This window comes from Grus americana, chromosome 9 (genome assembly GCF_028858705.1).
Source record: "Grus americana isolate bGruAme1 chromosome 9, bGruAme1.mat, whole genome shotgun sequence".
In the NCBI taxonomy this organism is placed as follows: domain Eukaryota; kingdom Metazoa; phylum Chordata; class Aves; order Gruiformes; family Gruidae; genus Grus; species Grus americana.
The window spans coordinates 543,527-552,832 of record NC_072860.1 but is presented as its reverse complement, the minus strand read 5'-3'; positions in this window follow the sequence as shown (position 1 = coordinate 552,832).

The following is a 9,306-nucleotide window of genomic DNA, read 5'->3' as shown; positions in this document are numbered from 1 at the left end:
GGTGGGGGGGCCGGTGGGGGCTCCCCTGGGGCGGCTTCGGAGGCAGTGCCGGCTGCAGCCTGCGCGCAGACATTTAAATGAGAAGTCGGTGGTGGGAGAGGAGGAGTCCCGGCTCCTTGGAGAGCTTTTATCTTTTGCCCAACCCTCTGGAAGGCGGCTTTGGGGAGGGATTTTTTAATAATTTTTTTTTTCTTTCTTTTTTTTTCTTTGCTTCCTTTCATTTTTGGTGATTCATTTTTCCAGGGTCACGTGGGAGTAGGTGGGAGATTCGCCCCTGCCCGGAGAGACCAAGCTGGGAACCTTCCTGCCCCTAAAAGCCTCAGGCTTTCGGCAGCACAATCCCAGCCTGTACTGGGGGACGATCTCTGTCCCCTCCGGTCCGCTCCACCCTGCCCCAAAAAATAGCCAGACGCCACAAGGTGCATATTTCTCCCCCAAAATGGCCTCGGGCAGGTGATGCGCAGCCAGTGCCCCAGGTCGCCCAGCCCAGAGGCCGGCCCTGCCGCGAGGGCTGCGGCAGCGTGCCGAGCATCAGTTCGGAAACCCTCGAGGTTACGCCGTTCAGACGGGAGAGACAGCGGTGGAAAAACTCCCTGCACGCAGCAAGCTCCGCTGGGTTTCTCCGGCCGCAAAAACGAGTTACTTCCATTCCCCAAACAATTGAAACGAGCTCCCACCCCCCTGTCCCCAAAGCCTTCCCGCAAGGCGAGCGCCAGAATAGAAAGCGGATGGCCGGAACAAACCGCCAAAAAAATTTGTGTCACAAACCAGCGGTTTTGTCAGGAAGGAACAGCCGGAGCCAGACCCGTGGACGTTCCTTACTGCCGGTCTGCTCGCACCCCTTGCCGGCCCAAAACCTGCCGCCCCAGGAGCAGGGGGGTGCAGCCCCTTGGGGTGCGGAGCACCCTGCACCTCGACCCCCCAGTCCTGGGAGGAGCTGCCACCAGAGCCCAGAGAGGCCCGAATGCCATCGCCGGGCGGCTGCGTGCGTGTCCAGGGATGCTCTGCGCCCAGAAGGGCTGCACGGCGCTCTCCCTCCCCACAAAGCCTCTCGTCAGGCATCCCCCGAATTAGGCCTCTACCGGGATCACACTTAAGTGGGGTTTAAGTGGAGCTCAGTCTCTCCTGAGAGACTTGCAGAGGCGAGGCACCGCTGGCTCCCCATCCCTCCTCATCCCCGCACTGGGGATGGTGCCCACCGGCACGGCCACCAGCCAAACCCGGGGGTCCCAAATGGCAACCACCAGTGGCGACCATGAGGGACGCCGGCACCGGGGTGGGGAGCAGCCATTTCGCCGGGACCCCACGCCGCGTCCGCTGGCAGGAGCAGGGCCCGGCATCCCGGGCCCATCCAGCAGAGATCAGCGCGTCGGAAGGAAAGCTGGCGCGGAGCTGCTGGCAGGGCCCTGCCTCCCGGCAGGTTGGCGCGGGGTGAAGCGGCACAAATGAGAGCCAGAGCCGCCACATGTCCCAGGGCCGCACACATGTGTCAAGTTAAGCGTGGCTTTGGGAGCTGGCAGCACCGCACAAGCGGTCGGATTTTGGGAAGTCTGCGAGGGCCCGGGCAGCCCATGAGGCTCCTCGTGGGGAGGGAGGAAACGTCCCGCCGGGGATGCCGGGGCCACTGGTTTTTCCAAAGGCAACGCAGCCACCTTTGAGCAGCCAAAAAAGTTGGTCGGTGGGGATACCTCCAGACCCAAGGACACAGCCACGGGTGTCCCCAGGGATCCGGGGAACCAAAGCCCCCATCGATGAGAACAGAGGACATGCCAGGCAGTTCTCAGCCCAATGCCGAGGGCTCAGGGTGCTCTCCACCCACATGCTGTTGATGAACGGTCTCCTGGTGAGGACAGGGACACTGATGGTCCTCAAGGATCTTCTCCATCCTTGGGCTGGGGACCCAGGCATGGCAGAAGGTGGTGGAGCGGCTTGGGCAGTGCCCGGAGCTTTTCTCCCTCCCCAGGAGGACCCGCCTGGGGAACTGAGCCAGGATGTGAAATGAGGGGGCCCGTCGCTGCCCGCTGTCGCCTGGGGTTCGGGACCTGCTCCGTGTCCCAACGACAGTCTGCAAAACTGTTCCTAAGCACACACACACACACACACATTCCTATGCGCACAAGCAAGCGCAAGAGGATGAAATAAAAGAGACAAACAGCGAGACGTTTGCCTAATTCACATGGGTCGTAAATAAAACCATGTGGCGGCTCTGAACAAAATGATCCTTGGATTTCCACCAAAAAGGTTTGGCCATCCCTGGGTTAGCAAAGGTTGAGAAACCCATCTGTGGACAATACATTTCAAGCAGAGCTTCCATGCAGAGGACAGCGCGAGGAGGGCACCTAATCAACACCAGGGACAGACTGGCCCCTGCACACAGGGAATGTTCCTGCTCTTCCAAGACTCTAACTCATTCGTTATGATTTGCAGACACAAAATCATGTTTCAGGGCTTGTTATGCCTTCTTCATTTCAGTCTTTATTCCTGACATCTGCAAGAGCTTTCTCCCTATTTCTTGTGCGTACAGGCGCCGGCCGCGGCCAAAGCTTTGAGGGACCCTATGCATAACGTGCAGACAAATGCAGTGCTGGCCATCGCACGCGTGTCCCCAGCCTGGGTCCGTCCTCCTGCCTGCGCCAGCAGGGCCAGGGGAGCCGGTGGAGCCCGCGCAGGAGAGGTCACCCGCTCATCCAGGGGACGGAGCTGGGGGCCAACGATGAGCACACGGAGCCGGTCTCACCTGCGCGAGCAGCGTGGTCAGGGTCAGGGTCAGCCCCCCGGGGTCAGTTATGAAGAGGATGGGTGGAAAATTGTTCTCAGAGCAACACCCCGGATCACAGTTTCCCAGCTCCTGGTTCAGGTCGGACACAGGAACACCACCTTTCCCAGGATGGTGGGATGGGGTCTCCATCTCCGGCAGTTTCTGAGGCTCCTGCCTTGTCACCTCTGCCCTTTCTTCTAGGCTGAAAATCTTCCTTGTCTTTCCTAGAGCTACTTCAGCTTCCTGAGCCCAGCCTACCAACATGAACTGGAGTCCCGGCAAGAAATCTCTGCACCAGGAAACCTGTCAGCGTCGTACAAGAAGTGTAAATGGCTTTAACCCCATCGCCTTTCAAAACCTTTATTCCCAGAAGTTTTGGAGGGATTCTGCCAGGAAAAGTTTTGTTGAAGGACTGGGAGGATTGCAAAAGGCACCGTTTTTAGGAAAGCCACTAAAAAAAGCACAAAGCCGCCCCAACGCTGCAAATCCTGCTGCCAGCTTCCCAGGCGCAGAGCTGCCTTCAGGAGCAATCCCTGCCGGGCGGCGGCAAACCACCAGCATCGCTCGCGTCCTGGAGCCCTCCGCATCCACACACCCGCGTGCCTCCCCTGCGCTGCCAGCCCCATCCTGGCAGGGCTGCCCCAGCTCTGGCCACGGGCAGCAGGCAGGGCTGGTGACCTGCAGCCTGGGTCCTTTCCCCAGGCAGCCGGGAGCAAGCCGAGCATCCCACCCTGCATTTGGAGGACACATGGCAGCTGAGCTGCCAGGCTTTGAAAGGGCTCCAAAAAGCAGATACTTAATTTTCACCAGAACGAGCAAAAAAACGGGCTTTAAGACCACGCTTCTGCACCAGAGCTGCTCGGGATGGGGCTAGGCAGCGCCCAGCAGCCACATCTGCCCTGCACGTGACAAAGAGCCCTTCGCCGCTGCCTCTCCCTCGGTGACAACAGCTTTTTTGCTTTTTGCCACCTCTCCCCAGTGCGCCCGAACCTCTTGCAAGGGGCCGAGCCACCTCCCCGCGGCTGCGGGCCCCCCAACCTTTCTCCGCAGTCACCGCTTGCCAGCAAAGCGGCACTGTAGGGACAGAGGGCATCAAACCCAAGCAACCACAAGGATGCAAACTATGGGAATGGTGCTCCAGGTATTTCCTGTAGGTCTTACATCTACATGGAGGCAAAAGAGCCGGAGGGGGGACTAACGTGGCACTCAGCAGCGGCACAGGAGACCCAGGAGCTCCACCTGGACCCCCTGCTCCATCTGCAAGGTGAAAGCCCTGCTTGCCTTTCTCTCCGCAAAGGGAATAAACGGAGCTCCCAAGGTCAAGAGGCAGGAGGCAACGGTCCCGGTTCATGCTTACTGCTGGAAAGCCCCCGGGCACCCGCGCCCACCCCAGCCTGCGCTTCTTCGGCGACGGCACTTGCCCAGAGACGCTGGGGGTTTTGCAGAGCATGCGCTTGCGAGCAGAGAGGGGAGAAAGGGAAGGGTTGTGCAAACGTAAGCCTTCCTCCGTCAGGAGCAGCAGTTCCCCAGGCTGAGTATGCGAACCCGAGGGCTCCGCATGGGGAACCGTAAGTGGGAAGGTTCGGCCGAGCAAACCCTGCGCCAAGTGCCGCATCTTTCTCAGCAGGCAGCCTCGGGGTAACGCCTGAGCCCCAGGGCTGGCTCCGTGATGGGGACAGCCGCTCCCTATGCAGAGAGGAATCTCCCTTGGCAGCCCCGCGGGAAACCCTTCGCCTTTGCCTCCTGGCCCTTTGATCTGGGCAGTGACCGCACGCTCCAGCTCGCAGCGGGCGGATGGTGGTAAAGAGCAGAAAAAGCCACGGCAGGGAAGCCCGGGGACTTGCCCCCACACGCCTGGGCCCGCCAAGGATAGAAAAGGGGATGAATGACACTGCTTGGACCAGAAACAAATCCACATTTCCCCGGTAGGGCCCACCCAGCACCCTCCCTCCCAGCTGAAGCCCACCTCGGTGCACCCAGGGCATTAGGAAAAGGTGTGGGCAGCGCAAGCCCCTCTGCCAGCCAGAGCTCCCTCAGTGCAGGCAGCAGAGCCCCTGCCTGCGCTCGGGGCTGGGGGCAGGTCCTCCCTCCTGCCAGGAGCCGCCCGGAGCACAGGCAGGCTGAGCGCCCTGCGGCGAACAACAGCAGCTTTAGCACCGCTTTGCTCTGCAGCCCTAAGAAAACCTCTTGCCCTATGACAAAGACAATCACGGGCCAATTTTATTGCTCGCCCGTATGACAACGTAGAGCTTTTATTATTATATTAGCGATGATTCAGGCTCTGGAGGAGCTGGCGGGGCAGCAGGCAGCAGAGCGGGCGGCGTGCGAGGCAGGCTCCCCAGGTGCCAAGGCGGGAGCGTCGGCAGCCACACTCGCTCTGCCCACCCGCCGGCAGCCGAACGCGGCTCCATCTCCTCCAACATCCGGGGAGGGGAGGGAACAGAGACAGAGAACAATTGCTATTGTTTTCTAAGACTTTCTTCTGGCCAGTTCCTCCAGCACAGTGCTGCTGCCCAGCCACTCCGGCTGCAGCACAGAGATGGAGCCAGCGTCCTCTGTGGGGTTACCCCACGCACCGCAGCTCCTGTCCTGCTCCCCAGCGCCATCGGGCATCATGGAGATGCTCAGGCACGGGGACATCCAGCTTCCCATACCCCTGTGGCGGGGAAGGGGCGAGCCCAGCCCGCAGCTCGAAGCCGAATGGAGCTGGCTGTCCCGGGGAACCTGGCTCGTCCTGCACCGGCAGGATGAGCAAACCCTTGATTGCCCCAAGCACGGCTCTAATTACAGCCTGGCCTCTCCCGGCCCAGCGCCGCAGCACCCAGCGATCGCTGCCTTTGAAGTCGGGGCTTTCAGAAACCACCATGAGGTTGCTCCTAATTGCGCTTCACAAGAGCAGGGAGGGATCAAGAGTCAAGAGGGGACAGGCGAGGGTGACAGCAGGGGCTGCTGCGGGACGGGGAGCCGGGGTCCCGCTGCCAGGGTGCTCAGCACGTGGCATCACCCTGGGCCGATCCATGGGCCCTGCAGCTAGAGCAGAAGGGTGACAACGGAAGGGTGACAACAGGAGGAGAAGGAGGTATCTAATGTGTGAGAAGGAATTCAACTGAAACACGAGTCTTGTTTAATAAGGATTGTAGTTAATTGTAAAATAAATCACTGCCTGGGTGTTAGAAGGACGGATGCTAAGCATCAAATGCCAAAAGCGAAGCTGCGTGGAGACAGTTTGGGCAAGCGGCATCAGGAATACCACCGATGTTTTCATAAACCCAAGTTTCATATAGAGCCCTGAGACCTTACAGAGGCCCCCAAAGACGAGCGCTCCCACCAAGGCCATGCCTAGGCTCCGAGGCAGAAGATCTTGAGTCAGAGCAAGATCTGGCCAAGGATAAAACTCAACCTCTAATCACCTCTCCAGCCAAAGCGGATTTGAAAACACCCGCCCTTCAGCCTGCCCTTCTGGCATCCCTCCTTCATCGCCAAGAACTGGTGAGCAAAGCCCAGCTCCAGCTGAGCGAGGCCCCTCCTGAGCCACGGACACCAACTGGAAGGATCTCCATCCCTGGAGCGTTAGAGCAGCCCCCCCCCCAACTCGCTGCCCCATGCTCCGCCAGCACCAGGCTCCCGCAGGGGTGAACGGTGCGGGGAAGCCGTGCAAGACGTAAAGCCCTGGGGAAACATCTCTGCAGATCACCGTCAGCTCGGAGACGTGGGCATCGCTCTTGTCCTTCACCCACACCTGCCCCGCAGAGCGGATGCCCCCAGCACTGAAGAGCTGCCATTGGCCAAGCTTGGAGGGATCGAGGTGTTGACCGGAGGAGCAGAGGAAGATGGGGATCCTGGTGAAGCAGCACAGCGTGAGAGGAGCCCACGCGGACCCGTCCCAGGCAGACTCAGCAAGGAAACCCTGATTCACCTAGTGTTGGTGTGCCAGCCCAAATTTCGGTTCAATTTGCCAAATTGTTTTGGTATGGGAAAAACTGTTTTGGGGCAAAACTCCAACCCGGCCGTGGGTGGCAAGCCTCCCCATGCCGGGCCCAGCATCCAAGCACGTGGGTGCCCCCCGCCCCCCCGGCATGTTGCATCCTGCATCTCTGTTGCTTTGAACCCACCTCCCGCATCACCCCACAGCGTCACCCCCCGGCCCCCCAAGGGGTGTTTGCCTTCACCTCCAGCCCTGTGAGCCCTGTCCCAGGACACCCCCGCCTCCGGCCGCCCCCCACAGCCCCTCTGGCCAGGGTGACCCAGCTCCTTTCAGAGCCGTGACAGCAGCGCGGAGCCACGGCCTCTGCCCCCGCCTGACTCCTGCCTGCAGCCCCCAGTTCAAGTGCCCCAGCAGAGCCCTGCCCTGGCGAGGGGGGGCCGGCTGGTGCCCCGCACACGGAGGAAGGGGACTCGTCCCAGGACGTGTCTCATCTCCCCCCACGCCCTTCAGGAACAACATGACCAGACAGACCTGCTCGCACATCGCTCCTGGAGAGCTCACGCACGCGCTGCTAACACCGGCAGCTACCCTGTAATAACCCACCGTCCGTATCATTACCGTTAATTATATAGTAACGTACCCCATAATCTTAACTGCTGCTCAGTCACATCTCGGGGGGTGCAAGCTGCTTCCAAAAGCCACCTGGCTGGTTCATCCTTTGGCTCTTACACCACCCGCCCCAGGAGAGGGGCCAACGGCCAAGGCAGGACCAGGATCCGGCAGGTAGCTGTGAAGATCGGGGCTGGGATGGGCAGGAGGGCTGGAGGCACGGGGAAGCGCCCATCTCCCACCCGCACCGTGCTCCCTGGGGGCTGCGATAGCACCCTGCACATCATGCGGGGCCACCAAGCGTCAAAGTGGCTCAAGCAATTCCCTCCCCAGCACCGAGTTTCATCCCTGCAGCACCGGGGAGCCTTGCGCAGCCGCAGCTGCCCACGCGACCCCGACGGTGCTTTTGGTGCACGTGACATTGAGTGGGACCTGGCTGACGCGAGGTGACACCGGGAGCCCTCACTGGGGCTCGGCCACCGTGCCGTTCAGGAGGGCAGCTCATCCCAACCAGACCCTCAGGTGCCAGAGGAATTCTCCGGATTCCTGCACCTTCCCTGTGCCCCCCTCAGCCATCCCACCAGCTGGTGGCAAGACCCTCAGCACCCTCGCCTCGCGCGCCCCCAGCCCCTGAGATGGCTGAAGGACGGAGTGATTTTCTTCCTCCACCGAGTCAGGGAAAGCTGAGAGAGAAGCCACGCGGGGCAGGGAACCAGTGCCACTTCTTGCCGGGGCAGCGCGGGGCTGTCCCACGCTCGTACCTCCGTGCCCCACCGTTGCTCAGCCAGCACGCACGGCCCTCGCCCCACGCCTCGGGGCAGGGGAGGCTGCTGCTTCGAGCCCCTTCCTGGAGCCACCTCCTAAAAGCTGCACCGATCCCACACCCAGTATGCACGATCCCGGCATCAGCAGCACAGCCGGCACCGGGGACGGACATCCCAGGTCTGCGCTGGGTCTCCTTTCCCTTCTCCTGGGGTAAAACACACGCAGCATCCTCACCGAGGTGCAACTTCAGGAGGAAAGCAAGGATCGGCCAGAGACGCAGAGCTTTCACCACTTCATCTCGAAAGCAGCGCATCCACGATACAGCTCCAGCCAAAATTAAAAAAAAAAAAAAAATAGCTGGAAAGAAGCCTGGGGCTGGCTCTGCCCCGGAGCTGCAGCCCTTTCATGTGGCTCCAATGCCTCTCGCCCGGCAGCTCGCACTCTCAAAGAACCGCTTGCATGCACACAGAACAAATTAATGAATGCCTCGCATCCCACTGTGTGTGTTCTGACACAGCCCCCCCTTCGCCAAGGAAAAAAAACCACGTGCGTGTGTGGATGGATGTATATACAAAGGCTTTAAAGAGGACGTTGCTTGCATTTTTACAGCTTTGGTGAAGGGGTTTGTTTTGGGTTTTTTTTAAATATAAAAGCCTAAAGCAAATATAATCCAGAGAAACGTTGTGCGGTTTTTTTAATCTTTAATACTTTACCTGCATGCGTAACACCTGTAGAGCTCCGGCACTCCCCAAGGAACGTGTTTTATAGTAACCGTTTCAGACTGAAAAAAAAGGCTCAGGAAAACATCGCTACTGGCTAGTATCACACAGGCTGCCAGCACGAGTGTTCGTTCACCAAGGGCGAGGACCATTAAGCCTTTCAGGGAAGTCTGTCGCAGGCTCGACACGGCGGCTTTACAAGCTTTATTTAACTCTCAGGCATTCCCCAGCTGTAACAAGCTGCTGGGCGGTGAAATCCTTGCGGGACTTGCCGGGCTGGGCAGGAGCCCACCGGCCTCCACGCAGGCACAGAGCTGGGTGAGATGAACCCTCGTGCTGCACCAAGGACTCGGTTTATGACAGAATAATATCGGCGGGCTTTGAATGATATATTAAAAAGTCATGATTCACCTCTTGCCTTCCTAGGCCAGATCACAAGACCTCTGTAAGAAGCAAACTGCATTACATCTGCCGGCTGCCAGATTTTTACCGTTTTATCAAGTTATTGCCATCATTAGAGACAAGAAACT